Genomic DNA, 19,154 nt, shown 5'->3' with positions numbered 1-19,154 from the left:
GCCGGCCGGCGGCAGTTCTGTTTTTTCGCCAACAGTGTGCTCGTATTGTATGTCGTCACTTGCATTACAGATGAACTCTCTTGTTGAGTTGTTTTTTAGGACTCATCCTTGAACAAGGATGGCGAACTTGGAATGGTGATTGCTTTATATGTGGACACAATATCAAACAAGAAGCCGGGGCGGGGAGGTTCAGCATATCATACTCTTTCAAAACAAGCAAGCTAGTCATGACAAGCTAATGGATGACTATTTTGGAGAGAATCCAGTGTACGGTTTAAAAAAATCAGGAGAAGGTTCCCAATGGCAAAGGATTTGTTCTGTGCAATGCTCATGTTGTGGAATATCATTGCTCGTACTTGTGCAGAGAAGAAATGCAGTTGGTCAACAAGGTCACAGTTCTTTGAAGAAGGTTTGAGCGGCGGTGTGCATGCTTGCACATGGTTGTCCAACTGATTTTATTGATGATTGGATTGGAATGGCAGACAACACTTGCATTAAGAGCTCTAACAAATTTTGTGAAGTCTATCATTGAGACATTCGAAGAAGAATGTTTCCAAACTCCAAATGAAGAGGACACTGCATGACTTCTTCGGATGTGTGCATTAAAAGGCTTTCCCAGTATGCTTGGAAGCATCGATTGCATGTTATAGAAGTGGAAGAATTGTCTTACACCATTGCATGGACAATTCAAAGGGAAAAGTAAATATGCAACCATAATACTAGAAGTCGTGGCATCAAATGACCTTTGGATTTGGCATTCATATTTTGGATTGCCAGGATCTTGATATGTCTCCGTCGTATCTACTTTTCCAAATACTTTTGCCCTTGTTTTGGACTCTAACTTGCATGGTTTGAATGGAACTAACCCGGACTGACGCTGTTTTCAGCAGACTTTCCATGGTGTTATTTATGTGCAGAAACAAAAGTTCTCGGAATGACCTGAAACTCCACGGAACATATTATTGGAAAATATTAAAAATACTAGAAGAAGAATCCACGTCAGGGGGGCCACACCCTGTCCACGAGGGTGGGGGCGTGCCTGCCCCCCCTGGGCGCGCCCCCTGCCTCGTGGGCCCCCTGACGCTCCACCACCTCAACTCCAACTCCATATATTCACTTTCGGGGAGGAAAAAATCAGAGAGAAGGATTCATCGCGTTTTACGATACGGAGCCACCGCCAAGCCCTAAAACCTCTCGGAAGGGCTGATCTGGAGTCCGTTCGGGGCTCCGGAGAGGGGAATCTGTCGCCATCGTCATCATCAACCATCCTCCATCACCAATTTCATGATGCTCACCGCGGTGCTTGAGTAATTCCATCGTAGGCTTGCTCGACGGTGATGGGTTGGATGAGATTTATCATGTAATCGAGTTAGTTTTGTTAGGGTTTGATCCCTAGTCTCCACTATGTTCTGAGATTGATGTTGTTATGACTTTGCTATGCTTAATGCTTGTCACTACGGCCCGAGTGCCATGATTTCAGATCTGAACCTATTATGTTTTCATGAATATATGTGAGTTCTTGATCCTATCTTGCAAGTCTATAGTCACCTACTATGTGTTAAGATCCGGCAACCCCGAAGTGACAATAATCAGGACCACTCTCGGTGATGACCGTAGTTTGAGGAGTTCATGTATTCACTATGTGTTAATGGTTTGGTCCGGTACTCTATTAAAAGGAGGCCTTAATATCCCTTAGTTTCCATTAGGACCCCGCTGCCACGGGAGGGTAGGACAAAAGATGTCATGCAAGTTCTTTTCCATAAGCACGTATGACTATATTCGGAATACATGCCTACATTACATTGATGAATTGGAGCTAGTTCTGTGTCACCCTATGTTATGATTGTTACATGATGAACCGCATCCGGCATAATTCTCCATCACCAATCCAATGCCTACGAGCTTTTCACATATTGTTCTTCGCTTATTTACTTTTCCGTTGCTACTGTTACAATCACTACAAAACCCAAAAATATTACTTTTGCTACTGTTACCGTTGCTTCCATACTACTTTGCTACTAAACACTTTGCAGCAGATACAGAGTTCTCTAGGTGTGGTTGAATTGACAACTCAACTGCTAATACTTGAGAATATTCTTTGGCTCCCCTTGTGTCGAATCAATAAATTTGGGTTGAATACTCTACCCTCGAAAACTGTTGCGATCCCCTATACTTGTGGGTTATCAAGACTATTTTCTAGCGCCGTTGCCGGGGAGCATAGGTCTATTCTTTGAGTCACTTGGGATTTATATCTGCTGGTCACTATGAAGGACCTGAAAGACGCGAAAACAAAAATTTATCCCTCAACTACGAGGGGAGGTAGGGAACTGACATCTAGCTCTGCACTTGATTCACCCTCTGTTTTGAGTAAGCTTGCGACACCTAAACCTGCTTCTGCTATTCATTCTGATATGTCGCATGTTATTGATGATGCCACCTCTGCTATGCATGATACTTATGATGAAACTACTTCTATGCTTGATACTACTGTGCCACTTGGTGAATTTCTTGATGAACAACTTGCTAGGGCTAGAGAGAATGAAATTATTGAAACTGATAATATTGAAGATAGTGATGATGAAGACTCTCCCCCTAATAAATATGAATTGCCTGTTGTGCCTGAGGGTTATGTTTTGGATGAAGAATCTGCTAGAGCCATTCTTGCTTGCAATGATAGAAGTGATCTTAAGAAATTATCAGCTAAATGGAAGCAGCAATCTCTTAATGCTAGAATGAAACCTGACCCTGCTTTTGCCACTTCACCTATCTGTGTTACTGATAAGGATTATGAATTCCCTGTTGATCCTGATATAATTACTTTGGTTGAATCTGATCCTTTCTATGGCTATGAATCTGAAACTGTTGTGGCACATCTTACTAAATTAAATGATATAGCCACCCTGTTCACTAATGACGAGAGAACCCGCTACCTTTATATCCTTAAAATATTTCCATTCTCATGAAAGGGTGATGCTAAGATATGGTTTAATTCTCTTGATCCTGGTTGTGTGCGTAGTCCCCAGGATATGATTTATTACTTCTCTGCTAAATATTTCCCCGCTCATAAGAAACAAGCTGCTTTAAGGGATATATATAATTTTGTGCAAATTGAAGAAGAGAGTCTCCCACAAGCTTGGGGGAGGCTTCTCCAATTACTTAATGCTTTGCCTGATCATCCTCTTAAGAAAAATGAAATACTTGATATCTTTTATAATGGACTAACCGATGCTTTCAGAGATTACCTGGATAGTTGTGCTGGTTCTGTTTTCAGGGAAAGAACACCGGATGAAGCTGAAATTCTATTGAATAACATGTTGACCAATGAAAATAATTGGACACTTCCTGAGCCAGTTCCTGAGCCTATTCCTAAACCAACTCCGAAGAAAAGAGGTGTTCTATTTCTCAGTCCCGAAGATATGCAAGAGGCAAAGAAATCTATGAAAGAAAAGGGTATTAAAGCTGAAGATGTTAAGAATTTACCTCCTATTGAAGAAATACATGGTCTTAATTTACCGCCTGTTGAAGAAAAATATGATCTTAATCCTCCACCTATTGAAGAAACTCATGGTCTTGATAACTCGACACAGGTAGTAAAGGTAAATTCTCTCTATAGATTTGATGAAGGTGATATTCCTCACTATAAGTCTGCTAGACAATGCGTAGAAGAGTTTGATAATTTTATTGTCAAACAAGAAAACTTCAATGCTTATTTTGGTAGACAATTGAAATACAATTCCGATACGCTTGAACACTTGGGTGATTATATGTCTAGAGTTAAAGGTGAACTTAAACTCATTACTAAACATGCTTCTATGGTTACCACTCAAGTAGAACAAGTACTTAAAGATCAAAATGATTTGCTCAATGAATTGAATAGTAAGAATAATGATTATGCTGTTAGAGTGGCTACTAGAACTGGTAAAATGACTCAGGAACCTCTGTATCCTGAAGGCCATCCTAAGAGAATTGAGCAAGATTCTCAGAGAAATAATATAGATGCACCTAGTCCTTCTAAAAAGAAGAAAAAGAAAAATGATAGGACTTTGCATGCTTCTAGTGAACCTATTGCTGAAACACTTGAGAATCCAAATGATATTTCTATTTATGATGCTGAAACACAATCTGGTAATGAACATGAACCTAGTGATAATGTTAATGATAATGTAGATGATGATGCTCAACCTAGTAATGACAATGATATAGAAATAGAACCTGTTGTTGATCTTGATAACCCACAATCAAAGAATCAACGTTATGATAAGAGAGACTTTGTTGCTAGGAAACACGGTAAAGAAAGAGAACCATGGGTTCAGAAACCCATGCATTTTCCTCCCAAACCATCCAAGAAAAAGGATGATGAGGATTTGAGCGCTTTGCTGAAATGATTAGACCTATCTTTTTACGTATGCGATTAACTGATATGCTCAAAATCCTTATGCTAAGTATATGAAGGATATTATCACAAATAAAAGAAAGATACCGGAAGCTGAAATTTCCACCATGCTTGCTAATTATACTTTTAAGGGTGGAATACCAACCGGAAGCTGAAATTTCCACCATGCTTGCTAATTATACTTTTAAGGGTGGAATACCAAAGAAACTTGGAGATCCAGGAGTACCCACTATACCATGCTCCATTAAAAGAAATTATGTTAAAACTGCTTTATGTGATCTTGGAGCCGGTGTTAGTGTTATGCCTCTCTCTTTATATCGTAGACCTGATTTGAATAAGTTGACACCTACTGAAATATCTTTGCAAATGGCTGATAAATCAACTGCTATACCTGTCGGTATTTGTGAGGATGTGCCTGTTGTAGTTGCAAACGTTACTATTTTAACGGACTTTGTTATTCTTGATATTCCCGAGGACGATAGTATGTCTATTATTCTTGGAAGACCTTTTTTGAATACTGCAGGGGCTATTATTGATTGCAACAAAGGCAATGTCACCTTTCATGTTAATGGTAATGAGCATACGGTACACTTTCCGAGGAAACAACCTCAAGTTCATAGTATCAACTCTATTGGAAAAATTCCATCGATTATTTTTGGAGGTTTTGAATTTCCTCTTCCTACTGTCAAGAAGAAATATGATATTCTTATTATAGGGGATGTGCATATCCCCGTTGAGGTAACATAGTGTTATTCGAAATTTCTCCGGTTCCATGTTAGTCGGAATGAGTTTGTTAACAAGACTTGATCAACCTTGTTAGTGTATTCCTTTTGATGAGCATGAGATGGATGAAACTAGAAGCACAACCTTCTGTACCCTCCTTTTACTTTCTGTTTTTTTAGTTGAAATAAAGTAAAAATAGTATTTTTTCTGTCTGTTTTCTGATTTATCCGTGCAATATAAAAATACCCCGAAAATAAAAGTTCTCCAAATGCCCTGAAAATGGAATATGATTTTTTCTGGAATATTTGAGAGTATCTGGCACTGAGAACACAGCAGGGGGAGCAAGCACCTGGCCACGAGGGTCCAGGGCGCGCCCCCTGCCTCGTGGGCCCATGGTGGCTCCCCTCCACTTAATCCTGCACCCACACACTTCTTCTTCCTCCCAAAAAAATCACCATCCAGCTCAAGCACGAGTTTTAGCTCATTTTGCTGCGATTTTCGATCTCCTTGCTCAAAGCACCTCTCTCAAAATTTCTTGGGGAGATTGTTCCTTGGTATGTGACTCCTCCATTGGTCCAATTAGTTTTTGTTCTAGTGCCTTATTCATTGCAAAATTGTGCTGCCTAGGTGACCATGTTCTTGAGCTTGCATGTCAAATTTATATGGTTCCAAGTAGTTCTAATGCATGATATAGTCTCTAGGCACTTGTAGGAGTAGTTGCTATCAATTTTGTTGAGCTTGGTTCACTTTTATTTGAAGTTGCTAAAAATTTCAGAAATTTTTCAGAGGAAGAAATATGCTTAGGAAAATTTACCAAGGTGGTCCTTCAAGGAAGCAAGGACCCAGGCTCGGAATGCACGATGCCGATGATGAGCCACCAAGGAACGCTCCAGTGCAGCCTTGTAAATGGCCTTCAGAAGGCTTTATGGATCGAGCGGGAATCCAGGAAGAATTTAACGCGTATTTGCGTAACGCTGATCTTGTGAGCTTCGAGGGAGAAAAGTGCAGCCAGTACCACTATCTCACTAGTTCCTTTGTGAGGAGGTTTGAATTTTCATCTTCACGCAATTCTCAAACTGTCATGTTTGATCTCTATGAAAAATCTTACACTATGGACCTAGAGGATTTTACCACTGCTTGCAAACTTCCACAATGGGGTAGTACTAGTGAACCCCGCAAATCTGAATTTAGAGAATCTTGCTAGTATAACTGTGGGGGAATCTAGAGACATAACACAAGCTACCATAGGGAGCATTCATTTTCCTGCTATACATTATTTTGCTCTCTTCACAGGTAGGTGCATAAATGGTAAGGATGAAGCATGACACATGTGTGTCCCTGACCTCAGTATTCTTAGGAGTGCTGTGTTAGGAGACAAATCTTATAATTTGGGAGCCATTGTTGCACGTAGGTTGCATCATAATAGATTTAATGGAGATTTCTTTGGTGGAATTTATGCAACTCGTTTAGCTAATTTTCTTGGTGTAGACATACGTGAGGATGATATTGAGTTGCCTCCCGCTTATTTAGATTATGAGGCTATGGTTCGTCATCAGTTTATGAGAGAAACGAACAACCTCTCCAGTACCGACTAATCTTTGACAGACGTCGTGTTGTCCGTATTACTCTCCCTGCTCCTGCCTTCTTTGATTATCAGGCAAAAGGAAGACATTTTATTACCAGAGAGGAGGGCAGAGGCAGCTCGCCGCCACGCTGCAGCCCAGGAGGCAATAACTGCAGCATCGCAATACGACCCCGGCTACAACTATGGATATCTGCCAGGCCATCCATGGCAATAAACCAACTTAGGCCAAAAGCCTAAGCTTGGGGGAGTACGTATTTCTCACCGACATTACATTTATGTTCACACACACTCATTGCTAGATGTCGGTGCTCATACTCTTTCTCTGTAATATCCATGCTAGTTTATTTTCCTTTTTTTCTTGCTTTCTTCTTGTGTGTTTAATAAACCTTAAGAAAAACCAAAAAATTAGTGTAGCTTTTAGCTAGTTTACTTTTCTTGTTGTAGTAGTAATAATTAAAAAGAAAACCCAAAAATATTTCCCTTTCTTCTTTTGCTTGTTGGGAGCTTTCCCATGTAAATAGTTTTATTTCTTTTCTTTTCTTTGGGGGGTCGATAGGAGAAGACCATGATTAAATTGTTGAGGTGGCTCTTATATGCATTATTGTTGATTTAACCAAGAGTCCATATTGCCTTGTCTTCTCATGTTTATTGAATGCTCGCAGATTCCAGCTTAGTCCAATGCACGTGCACTCTTATTATTTTGCATCGTTCGGTCGTGCAAGTGAAAGGCAATTATGACGATATATGATGGACTGGCTGAGATGAGAGAAGCTGGTATGAACTCAGCCACTCTTGTTTTTGTGAATATGATTAGTTCATCGTTCTTGATTCAGCCTATTATGAATAAACATGTTTGCAATGACAATTAGAGATCATAGTTGCTTATGCCATGCTTGATTCGCTATGAGTTATAATGGTTTACCTTGCGTGCCAACATGCTATTAAAATGGTTGTGATGTGGTATAGTGGGGTGGTATCCTCCTTTGAATGATTTAAGTGACTCGACTTGGCACATGTTCACACGTGTAGTTGAAACAAATCAACATAGCCTTCACGATATTTATGTTCTTGGTGGATTATATCCTACTCATGCTTGCACTCAATGTTCATTAATTTTAATGCATGTTCATGACTGTTGTCGCTCTCTAGTTGGTCGCTTCCCAGTCTTTTGCTAGCCTTCACTTGTACTAAGCGGGAATACTGCTTGTGCATCCAATCCCTTAAACCCCAAAGTTATTCCATATGAGTCCACCATACCTTCCTATATGCGGTATCTACCTGTCGTTCCAAGTAAATTTGTATGTGCCAAACTCTAAACCTTCAAATGAAATTCTGTTTTATATGCTCGAATAGCTCATGTATCAACTAGGGTTGTCCGTATCTTCCATGCTAGGCAGGTTATTCTCAAGAGGAGTGGACTCCGCTCCTCACTCACGAGAAAATGGCTGGTCACCGGGATGCCCAGTCCCATGCTTTATGCAAACTAAATCAAAAATAATTGCAAACAAAACTCCCCCTGGGACTGTTGCTAGTTGGAGGCACTCGTTGTTTCGAGCAAGCCATGGATTGATGTTGTTGGTGGAGGGGGAGTATAAACTTTACCATTCTGTTTGGGAACCGCCTATAATGTGTGTAGAATGGAAGATATTGCCATCTCTTGGTTGTTATGTTGACAATGAAAGTATGCCGCTCAAAATATTATTTATCTCTATTTCAAAATCGAGCTCTGGCACCTCTGCAAATCCCTGCTTCCCTCTGCGAAGGGCCTATCTATTTACTTTTATGTCGAGTCATCACCCTCTTATTAAAAGCACCAGCTGGAGAGCACTGCTGTCATTTGCATCCATTACTATTAATTTATATTGGGTATGACTATGACTGGATCTCTTTTACCATGAATTACAATGTCTAGTCAGTCCTTGATCTTTAAAGGTGCTCTGCATTTATGTTTTGCGGTCTCAGAAAGGGCTAGCGAGGTACCATCTTATTATATCATATCATGATTGTTTTGAGAAAGTGTTGTCATCCGAGATTTATTATTAGCGCTCGCTAGTTGATTATGCAATTGACATGAGTAAACATGAGAACTAAGAGTTATTGTGAATGTGGTTAGTCATAATCATTGCTGAAAACTTGAATGCTGGCTTTACATATTTACAACAACAAGAGCAAACAGAGTTTGTAAAAGTTTTTCTTTATCACTTTCAGTTTATCAACTGAATTGCTTGAGGACAAGCAAAGGTTTAAGCTTGGGGGAGTTGATACGTCTCCATCGTATCTACTTTTCCAAACACTTTTGCCCTTGTTTTGGACTCTAACTTGCATGGTTTGAATGGAACTAACCCGGACTGACCTGTTTTCAGCAGACTTTCCATGGTGTTATTTATGTGCAGAAACAAAAGTTCTCGGAATGACCTGAAACTCCACGGAACATATTTTTGGAAAATATTAAAAATACTGGACAAAGAATCCATGTCAGGGGGCCCACACCCTGTCCACGAGGGTGGCGGGCGCGCCTGCCCCCCCGGGCGCGCCCCCTGCCTCGTGGGCCCCCTGACGCTCCACCGACCTCAACTCCAACTCCATATATTCACTTTCGGGGAGAAAAAAATCAGAGAGAAGGATTCATCGCGTTTTACGATATGGAGCCGCCAGATTTCACAAAACCATTATCGCTTCCGACTTTTCAGGATTGCGTCCAATAGGATTTGAACCTATACCAAAGGTTTAGAAGAAGCCCTAAAACCTCTCGGGAGGGCTGATCTGGAGTCCGTTCGGGGCTCCGGAGAGGGGAATCCGTCGCCGTCGTCATCATCAACCATCCTCCATCACCAATTTCATGATGCTCACCACCGTGCGTGAGTAATTCCATTGTAGGCTTGCTGGACGGTGATGGGTTGGATAAGATTTATCATGTAATCGAGTTAGTTTTGTTAGGGTTTGATCCCTAGTATCCACTGTGTTCTGAGATTGATGTTGCTATGACTTTGCTATGCTTAATGCTTGTCACTAGGGCCCAAGTGCCATGATTTCAGATCTGAACCTATTATGTTTTCATGAATATATGTGAGTTCTTGATCCTATCTTGCAAGTCTATAGTCACCTACTATGTGTTATGATCTGGCAACCCCGAAGTGACAATAATCGGGACCACTCCTGGTGATGACCGTAGTTTGAGGAGTTCATGTATTCACTATGTGTTAATGCTTTGGTCCGGTACTCTATTAAAAGGAGGCCTTAATATCCCTTAGTTTCCATTAGGACCCCGCTGCCACGGGAGGGTAGGACAAAAGATGTCATGCAAGTTCTTTTCCATAAGCACGTATGACTATATTCGGAATACATGCCTACATTACATTGATGAATTGGAGCTAGTTCTGTGTCACCCTATGTTATGATTGTTACATGATGAACCGCATCCGGCATAATTCTCCATCACCGATCCAATGCCTACGAGCTTTTCACATATTGTTCTTCGCTTATTTACTTTTCCGTTGCTACTGTTACAATCACTACAAAACCCAAAAATATTACTTTTGCTACTGTTACCGTTGCTTCCATACTACTTTGCTACTAAACACTTTGCTGCAGATACTAAGTTATCCAGGTGTGGTTGAATTGACAACTCAACTGCTAATACTTGAGAATATTCTTTGGCTCCCCTTGTGTCGAATCAATAAATTTGGGTTGAATACTCTACCCTCGAAAACTGTTGCGATCCCCTATACTTGTGGGTTATCAGATCTCACGATGACCTAAATTCTTTGCAAAGATATCATCTGTTTTCAAGGCTTTCTATTGGAGATGCACCACCGGTGAATCCCGAAGTCAGTGGGTGTCCATACAACATGGGATATTATCTTGTTGATGGCATATATCCGGCATATTCTACTTTTGTGAAGACAATACCAAACCCCCAGGGTAACAAGAATGTTCACTTTGTGAGGCGTAAGAAGCATGTAGAAAGGATGTCGAGCGGGCATTTGGGGTTTTACAAGCTCGCTTTGACATTGTTCGTGTTCCTGCATGATTCTCACACCAAAAGGATTTGTGGCACATTATGACAACGTGTGTGATCTTACATAACATGATCATAGAGGATGGGCTGGGAGCCAAGCAAATACTCTCTTCTCTCTCACACTACTGTCTTTCCCTTCTATCTCTATCTCCCTCTCTCTCTCTCACACACACACACACCCCTATCAATGATAGTTTTTTGGATGAGCAACTTGCTGCAATTAAAACTTATGTTGTTAACCTTGGTTTTTTTATTATGCTAATTACATTATTGCAATGTATATTCCTCCTAACTCTAGCTATCAACAAAACATAATTATTTTATGACTTGAGACAATATTTTTGGGATGGACTAGACAGTATTGTTAGGAGTTGTATACCTGAAAGTGAATACGAGAGTATATTGAGGAAGTGTCACTCCAGTCAATATGGAGGACACCATGCTGGAGACAGAACTACACATAAGGTACTACAATCTCGTTTTTACTGGCCCACTTTATTTAAAGATGCACGAAAGTTTATTCTATCTTGTGATGAATGTTAGTGGGTATGCAGTATTGGTAGACGTCAAGAAATGTCTATGATACTCTTTTGTAGTGGAACCATTTGATGTTTGGGTTTTTTATTATATGTGACCTTTTCCTATTTCTCATGGGCACACTCATATTTTGATGGTTGTTGATTATGTGACTAAGTGGGTAGAAGTGATAACCCACAAGTATAGGGGATCGCAACAGTTTTTGAGGGTAGAGTATTCAACCCAAATTTATTGATTCGACACAAGGGGAGCCAAAGAATATTCTCAAGTATTAGAAGTTGAGTTGTCAATTCAACCACACCTGGATAACTTAGTATCTGCAGCAAAGTATTTAGTAGCAAAGTAGTATGATAGTAACGGTAATAGTAGCAAAAGTAATATTTTTGGGTTTTGTAGTAATGGTAACAGTAGCAACGGAAAAGTAAAGAAGTGGAGAACAATATGGGAAAAGCTCGTAGGCATTGGATCGGTGATGGAGAATTATGCCGGATGCGGTTCATCATGTAACAATCATAACATAGGGTGACACAGAACTAGCTCCAATTCATGAATGTAATATAGGCATGTATTCCGAATATATTCATACGTGCTTATGGAAAAGAACTTGCATGACAGCTTTTGTCCTACCCTCCCGTGGCAGTGGGGTCATATTGGAAACTAAGGGATATTAAGGCCTCCTTTTAATAGAGTACTGGACCAAAGCATTAACACATAGTGAATACATGAACTCCTCAAACTACGGTCATCACCGGGAGTGGTCCCGATTATTGTCACTTCGGGGTTGCCGGATCATAACACATAGTAGGTGACTATAGACTTGCAAGATAGGATCAAGAACTCACATATATGCATGAAAACATAATAGGTTCAGATCTGAAATCATGGCACTCGGGCCCTAGTGACAAGCATTAAGCATAGAAAGTCATAACAACATCAATCTCAGAACATAGTGGATACTAGGGATCAAACCCTAACAAAACTAACTCGATTACATGATAAATCTCATCCAACCCATCACCGTCCAGCAAGCCTACGATGGAATTACTCACGCACGGCGGTGAGCATCATGAAATTGGTGATGGAGGATGGTTGATGATGACGATGGCGACGGATTCCCCTCTTCGGAGCCCCGAACGGACTCCAGATCAGCCCTCACGAGAGAGATTAGGGCTTGGCGGCGGCTTCGTATCGTAAAACACGATGAATCCTTCTCTCTGATTTTTTTCTCCCCGAACACGAATATATAGAGTTGGAGTTGAGGTCGGTGGAGCTCCAGGGGGCCCACGAGGCAGGGGGGCGCGCCTGCCACCCTCGTGGACAGGGAGTGGGGCCCCTGGCCTTGATTCTTTCACCAATATTTTTTATTATTTCCAAAAATAACCTCCGTGAAGTTTCAGGTCATTCCGAGAACTTTTGTTTCTACACAAAGATAACACCATGGCAATTCTGCTGAAAACAGCGTCAGTCCGGGTTAGTTCCATTCAAATCATGCAAGTTAGAGTCCAAAACAAGGGCAAAAGTGTTTGGAAAAGTAGATACGACGGAGACGTATCAACTCCCCAAGCTTAAACCTTTGCTTGTCCTCAAGCAATTCAGTTGATAAACTGAAAGTGATAAAGAAAAACTTTTACAAACTCTGTTTGCTCTTGTTGTTGTAAATATGTAAAGCCAGCATTCAAGTTTTCAGCAAAGATTATGAACTAACCATATTCACAATAACATTTAGGTCTCATGTTTACTCATGTCAATGGCATAATCAACTAGCGAGCAATAATAATAAATCTCGGATGACAACACTTTCTCAAAACAATCATGATATGATATAACAAGATGGTATCTCGCCAGCCCTTTCTGAGACCGCAAAACATAAATGCAGAGCACCTTTAAAGATCAAGGACTGACTAAACATTGTAATTCATGGTAAAAGAGATCCAATCATAGTGATACCCAATATAAACTAATAGTAATGGATGCAAATGACAGCGGTGCTCTCCAGCTGGTGCTTTTTAATAAGAGGGTGATGACTCAACATAAAAGTAAATAGATAGGCCCTTTGCAGAGGGAAGCAGGGATTTGTAGAGGTGCCAGAGCTCGATTTTGAAATAGAGATAAATAATATTTTGAGCGGCATACTTTCATTGTCAACATAACAACCGAGAGATGGCGATATCTTCCATGCTACACACATTATAGGCGGTTCCCAAACAGAATGGTAAATTTTATACTCCCCCTCCACCAACAAGCATCAATCCATGGCTTGCTCGAAACAACGAGTGCCTCCAACTAACAAGAGTCCCGGGGGAGTTTTGTTTGCAATTATTTTGATTTGGTTTGCATAAAGCATGGGACTGGGCATCCCGGTGACCAGCCATTTTCTCGTGAGTGAGGAGCGGAGTCCACTCCTCTTGATAATAACCCGCCTAGCATGGAAGATACAGACAACCCTAGTTGATACATGAGCTATTCGAGCATACAAAACAGAATTTCATTTGAAGATTTAGAGTTTGGCACATACAAATTTACTTGGAACGGTAGGTAGATACCGCATATATAGGAAGGTATGGTGGACTCATATGGAATAACTTTGGGGTTTAAGGGATTGGATGCACGAGCAGTATTCCCACTTAGTACAAGTGAAGGCTAGCAAAAGACTGGCAAGCGACCAACTAGAGAGCGACAACAGTCATGAACATGCATTAAAATTAATAAACATTGAGTGCAAGCATGAGTAGGATATAATCCACCATGAACATAAATATCATGAAGGCTATGTTGATTTTGTTTCAACTACATGCGTGAACATGTGCCAAGTCAAGTCACTCGAATCATTCAAAGGAGGATACCACCCTATCATACCACATCACAACCATTTTAATAGCATGTTGGCACGCAAGGTAAACCATTCTAAACTCCTAGCTAATTAAGCATGGCATAAGTAACTATAATCTCTAATTGTCATTGCAAATATGTTTATTCATAATAGGCTGAATCAGGAACGATGGACTAATCATATTTACAAAAACAAGAGAGGTCGAGTTCATACCAGCTTCTCTTATCTCAATCAGTCCATCATATATCGTCATTATTGCCTTTCACTTGCACAACCGAACGATGTGAATAATAATAATAGTAGTGCGCGTGCATTGGACTAAGCTGGAATCTGCGAGCATTCAATAAACAAGAGAAGACAAGGCAATATGGGCTCTTGGTTAAATCAACAATAATGCATATAAGAGACACTCCAACAATTTTATTATGGTCTTCTCCTATCGACCCCCAAAGAAAATAAAAGAAATAAAACTATTTACACGGGAAAGCTCCCAACAAGCAAAAGAAGAACGGGAAATCTTTTTGGGTTTTCTTTTAATTACTACTACTATAGCAAGAAAAGTAAACTAGCTAAAAGCTACAACTAATTTTTTTTGTTTTTTCTTAAGGTTTTTCAAACACACAAGAAGAAAGCATAAAAAGGAAATAAACTAGCATGGATATTACAGTGAAAAAGTATGAGCACCGACAACTAGCAATGAGTGTGTAAACATGAATGCAATGTCGGTGAGAGATACGTACTCCCCCAAGCTTAGGCTTTTGGCCTAAGTTGGTCTATTGCCACGGCTGGCCTGGCGGATATCCAAAGTTATAGTTGGGGTCGTACTGAGATGAAGCCTCGGGTTGCCACTGGTTGGCAACCTCCTCCGGATTCCACTGGTAAACAGACTGGCGTGGGGGAACAAATTGTGGTTCCGGATCTGGTTCTGTAGCTGATGTGGGGTTCCGGTAGGCATGAATAGCCTCCAACGGAACAAGGTACTCGCTTGCAGTTAAATCAAACAAGGAAGGAGCAGGCAAGGTAATAGTCTCAGGGTGATTTTTATCAAATAAAAATCTATAGTTAAGCTCCTTTTTCCTATTCTTAACAAAGAAATCATGTGCAATCATACTCTTGTAATCTAGAAGAACAGTAGGCAACAATTTTTCTTCCTTCTCATAATGCCTAATAGGTATGTTAAAGTATGCAGCGATGCGCGAGGCAAAGATGCCTCCAAAGATGGGGCCCTTAGTATGGTTAAGATTTAACCGCTTTGCAACAATAGCGCCCATACTGAACGAGTCATCACGAAACAAGGCATGGCATAGAATAACAATATCAGGGGCACTTAGGTTGCCACAGTTTCCGCGACCAATTAAGCATCTACTAGCAAATAATGCAAAGTAACGTAAAACAGGAAAATGTATGCTAGTGATTCTTGCATCGGAAACTTTCCTAGTTTCCCGTACAGCAATTGTATCAATAAACCCATCCACATCGTCACGATGTGGTTCCTCTACGCTGCCTGGAAAAGGCAACTTGCAAACCTCACAAAATTCACGAAGGGTCATCTCCTTATACTCATCATATAAATAAAAATCCACCGAAGGTGGAGACCTCCTAGAATGGAAATGAAAATTTTGCACAAAGATATTAGTGAGTAAGAGATATTGTTCGTGTTGGTCGCGGAGGAAGTCGGTGAGGCCAGCATTCTGAGCCAATTCATAAAAATCATCATAAATCCCGGCTGCTCTCAAGAAATTATCACAAGGCCATTCACATGGCCGAACTTCCGCGGCGCGAGGGAGATTATACTTCGGCCTCTCTTCTTCTTCACTTTGCTTATCCTTCGAGCTTCGGCTCGAAGAACCCCTCAAAAATCTCTTCATTATTTTCTGAAAATTTCTGAAATTTTTAGTAACTTCAAATAAAAGTGAACCAAGCTCAACAAAATTGATAGCAACTACTCCCACAAGTGCCTAGAGACTATATCATGCATTAGAACTACTTGGGACCATATAAATTTGACATGCAAGCTCAAGAACAGGGTCACCTAGGCAGCACAAATTTGCAATGAATAAAGCACTAGAACAAAAACTAATTGGACCATTGGAGGAGTCACATACCAAGGAACAATCCCCCAAAGCAGATTTGTGAGAGGTGCTTTGAGCAAGGAGATCGAAAATCGCAGCAAAATGAGCTAGAACTCGTGCTTGAGCTGGTTGGTGATTTTTTTGGGAGGAAGGAGTGTGTGGTGGCTGGAATAAGTGGAGGGGAGCCACCATGGGCCCACGAGGCAGGGGGCGCGCCCACGGGGGTGGGCGCGCCCTGGACCCTCGTGGCCAGGTGCTTGCTCCCCCTGCTGTGTTCTCAGTGCCAGATATTCTCAAATATTCCAGAAAAAAATTATATTTCAATTTCGGGGCATTTGGAGAACTTTTATTTTTGAGGTATTTTTTTATTGCACGGATAAATCAGAAAGCAGACAGAAAATACTATTTTTGCTTTATTTAATCTAATTAACAGAAAGTAAAAGGAGGGTACAGAAGGTTGTGCTTTCTAACTTCATCCATCTCATGCTCATCAAAAGGAATCCACGAACAAGGTTGATCAGGTCTTGTTAACAAACTCATTCCGAATTGCATGAAATCGGAGAAATTTCAAATAACACTATGTTACCTCAACAGGGATATGGATGTCCCCAATAATAAGAATATCATATTTCTTCTTGACAGTAGGAAGAGGAAATTCAAAACCTCCAAAAATAATCGATGGAATTTTTCCAATAGAATTGATACTGTGGACTTGAGGTTGTTTCCTCGGAAAGTGTACCGTATGCTCATTACCATTAACATGAAAAGTGACATTGCCTTTGTTGCAATCAATAAAAGCCCCTGCAGTATTAAAAAAGGGTCTTCCAAGAATAATAGACATACTATCGTCCTCGGGAATATCAAGAATAACAAAGTCTGTTAAAATAGTAACGTTCACAACCACAATAGGCACATCCTCACAAATACCGACAGGTATAGCAGTTGATTTATCAGCCATTTGCAAAGATATTTCAGTAGGTGTCAACTTATTCAAATCAAGTCTACGATATAAAGAGAGAGGCATAACACTAACACCGGCTCCAAGATCACATAAAGCAGTTTTAACATAGTTTCTTTTAATGGAGCATGGTATAGTGGGTACTCCTGGATCTCCTAACTTCTTTGGTATTCCACCCTTAAAAGTATAATTAGCAAGCATGGTGGAAATTTCAGCTTCCGGTATCTTTCTTTTATTTGTAACAATATCCTTCATATACTTAGCATAAGGATTCATTTTGAGCATATCAGTCAAACGCATACGCAAAAAGATAGGTCTAATCATTTCAGCAAAGCGCTCAAAATCCTCATCATCCTTTTTCTTGGATGGTTTGGGAGGAAAAGGCATGGGTTTCTGAACCCATGGCTCTCTTTCTTTACCGTGCTTCCTAGAAACAAAGTCACTCTTATCATAACGTTGATTCTTTGATTGTAGGTTATCAAGATCAACAGCAGGTTCAATTTCTACATCATTATTATTGCTAGGTTGAGCATCAACATGAACATCATCATTAACATTATCACTAGGTTCATGTTCATTTCCAGATTGTGTTTCAGCATCAGAGATAGAAATATCATTGGGATTCTCAGGTGTGTCTACATCAGGTTCACTAGAAGCATGCAAAGTCCTATCATTTTTCTTTTTCTTCTTTTTAGAAGGACTAGGTGCATCTACATTAGTTCTTTGAGAATCCTACTCAATTCTCTTAGGGTGACCTTCAGGATACAAAGGTTACTGAGTCACTTTACCTCCTCTAGTTGCAAGTCTAACAGTAAAGTCATTATTCTTACTATTTAATTCATTGAGCAAATCATTCTGAGCTTTAAGTACTTGTTCTACTTGAGTGGTAACCATAGAAGCATGTTTACTAATGAGTTTAAGTTCACCTTTAACTCTAGACATATAATCACTCAAGTGTTCAAGCATATAAGAATTGTGTTTCAATTTTCTACCAACATAAGCATTGAAGTTTTCTTGTTTGACAATAAAATTATCACCTTCATCAAATCTATAGAGAGAATTTACCTTTACTACATGTGTCGGGTTATCAAGACCATGTGTTTCTTTAATAGGTGATGAATTAAGACCATATATTTCTTCAATAGGAGGTAAATTCTTAACATCTTCAGCTTTAATACCCTTTTCTTTCATAGATTTATTTGCCTCTTGCATATCTTCGGGACTGAGAAATAGAATACCCCTTTTCTTTGGAGTTGGCTTAGGAGTTGGCTCAGGAAGTACCCAATTATTTTCATTAGTCAACATATTATTCAATAGAATTTCAGCTTGATTAACTGTTCTTTCCCTGAAAACACAACCAACACAACTATCCAGGTGGTCTCTGGAAGCATCGGTTAGTCCACTATAAAAGATATCAAGTATTTCATTTTTCTTGAGAGGGTGATCAGGCAAAGCATTAAGTAATTGGAGAAGCCTCCCCCGAGCTTGTGGGAGACTCTCTTATTCAATTTGCACAAAATTATATATTTCCCTTAAAGCAGCTTGTTTCTTATGAGCAGGGAAATATTTAGCAGAGAAGTAATAAATCATATCCTGGGGACTACGCACACAACCAGGATCAAGAGAATTAAACCATATCTTAGCATCACCCTTTAATGAGAACGGAAATATCTTAAGGATATAATAGTAGTGAGTTTTCTCATCATTAGTGAACAGGGTGGCTATATCATTTAATTTAGTAAGATGTGCCACAACAGTTTCAGATTCATAGCCATAAAAAGGATCAGATTCAACCAAAGTAATTATATCAGGATCAACAGAGAATTCATAATCCTTATCAGTAACAAAGATAGGTGAAGTAGCATAAGCAGGATCATATTTCATTCTAGCATTCAAATTTTTTTATTTAAGTTTAGCTAATAATTTCTTAAGATCACTCCTTGCAAGCAAGAAAGTCTTTAGCAGTTTCTTCATCCATAACATAACCCTTAGGCACAACAGGCAATTCATATTTAAGGGGAGAATCTTCATCATCACT

This window comes from Aegilops tauschii, chromosome 4, assembly GCF_002575655.3.
Source record: "Aegilops tauschii subsp. strangulata cultivar AL8/78 chromosome 4, Aet v6.0, whole genome shotgun sequence".
NCBI lineage: Eukaryota > Viridiplantae > Streptophyta > Magnoliopsida > Poales > Poaceae > Aegilops > Aegilops tauschii.
This window is presented reverse-complemented; position numbering follows the sequence as displayed.